Raw genomic sequence first — 2,231 nt, 5'->3', positions numbered from 1 at the left:
GTTGAGAGAATTTGTAATCCTTCCTACGGACAGCAATTGAAAAGGAAATGATGGAACATATAATGCTGTGGACTCAACACTATCTGAAATCAGTTTAACTTTCCCTCTACCTAGAACGGGTACACCTCTACCATTTGCTATAGAAACTAGTGATGGGGTAGTGTAGCTTTCAAAATTGTATAGCTTTGAATATTGATTTGTCATGTGATCAGTGGCACCTGAGTCTATAATCCAAAAATCATGAGAATGACTAACATTTAGAGCAGTTGAAAGAGCACACATAATACCTGGAACATCTCCTTGAGGTACACGATTGGACTCAGCTAAGAATCCTGCAAACTGCCCAAGGAGAGCAGTTTGATTTTCTCCCTTCAATGCTTCGCTTGTGCTTCCTTTTTTGGTGTGAAGATAGGCTGAGAATTCATTTATCAAGTTAGCCGGATTGGCTGTGAAGTTCATCAGCCCATCAATTGATGTAGCAGCAGCAGCATGGTTTTTGGTTGTATGTGATCTGGTTTGTGAGCCCTTGTAGTCTCTTGAAGGCTTGTTCTCAAACTTTGGCTTCAACTCAGGGTGTAATATCCAGCATCGATCTATTAGATGTCCAATATTATTGCAGTGTAAACACTTCAGATCTGGCCTTTTTCCCTTGTACACTCTATCTCCAGATGACTTGTGGTTTGTCACAAAAGCTCTAGCCTCAGACACACTAGATTTGATGTCAACATTCATGACTTTCCTACGTGCTTCTTCTCGCTGGATAGTAGTGCAAACACTTGCAAATGATGGAAGTTCGGGGTTCATTAGAATATGGCTTCTAAGATCTTCATATTCAGACCCCAAACTTGCAAGCAAATGAAAAATTTTGTCTTCCTCAGACCTCTTTAACAGTATGGCAGCATCGATAGTATGTGGTCGATACATATCTAGTTCGTTCCACATATTTTTCATGCAACCCAGATGATGAACAAAGGATTTATCACCTTGTTGGAGACTTGCAAGATTCCTCTTAAGTTGGAACACTCGAGCTGCATTGTTTTGATTGCCATACATATCTTTGACTGCCTTCCAAAGGGAAAGAGAAGATTCTGAAAAACTGAAGATCTCAGACAGCTTAGGATCCATGGAGTTAAGGAGCCACGACATGACCAGTTGGTCTTTGCACAGCCATGCTTCATACTCCGGAGACGAATCTTCAGGTGCCTCAATGGTTCCATTAACAAATCCGAGTTTGGATCTTCCTCCAAGGGCAAGAGTTACTGCTCTAGACCATGGAAGATAGTTAAACTCATTTAACAACACAGAGCACAGTCGTTGGTTTGGGTTGACTTCAGCTTCTGGAAAACTAGAAGGAGGTGCTGTGAAGCTTTCAGCTTCAGAGCCAAAAAGATTATCTTCTGCCATTATTGAATGGCATGTACAGAAGAAACAAAGGAAAAAGAAATGGAGATAGGCCGGTTAAGGTTCCAGCTCTGATACCATATGGAAAACGATGGGAAGAATATTTTCTTTCATAGTACAGTTGTTTACAATATTACACATGTATATATGAAAAAGCTAGGAAAGGCTAAGGTTCCATTGGCCAGTCTAAGAGCTGATGGCCGACACACTAAAACCAGGAAAAAACTATGCCCCTAAATTAAGGACGTGTAAATTAATCACTAAATCAATCACAGCTAGCAGCCACCAAGCTAACCTCACAGCTAGCAACCACCCATACGTCCAATAAGGTGGGAATGGTACAAAAAATGGAGAAGTTAATATGCAGGAAGAAAGGGAAAGAGCTGGGAATGCTAGTGAAAATGAAGAGAGTGACGAAGAAGATGATACAGAGTTCATAGATAGTGACTATGAGCAAGATACAGATGCAGAAGAGGTGGAGATTGATGATACAATGTTTGAGGAGTGCATTGACAATCCAATTGAAGAAGAGCCTGAAGAAATGGGTTATGCAGGGGAGATTTCAGATGATGTCCAGAATTCAGAAGATCTTCATAGCAAACAAGATAGTGATGACGAGTGTGATGAGAATGGTGAAGTCACCAGCAATAGGAGGAAAATAAATGTTCCAAACTTCAGACAATGGAGGAGAGAAGCTATGCTAAAAAATCCAACCTTTGATATTGGCATGCACTTTGCCAACAAAACAGTATTTAAAGAGGCCGTGCAACACTATACTTGCATGGTAGGGAAGAACATATGGTTTAAAAAGGATGACAAACAAAGAGTAA

This window comes from Prunus dulcis, chromosome 6 (genome assembly GCF_902201215.1).
Source record: "Prunus dulcis chromosome 6, ALMONDv2, whole genome shotgun sequence".
NCBI lineage: Eukaryota > Viridiplantae > Streptophyta > Magnoliopsida > Rosales > Rosaceae > Prunus > Prunus dulcis.
Note: the sequence above shows the minus strand (reverse complement) of the source record.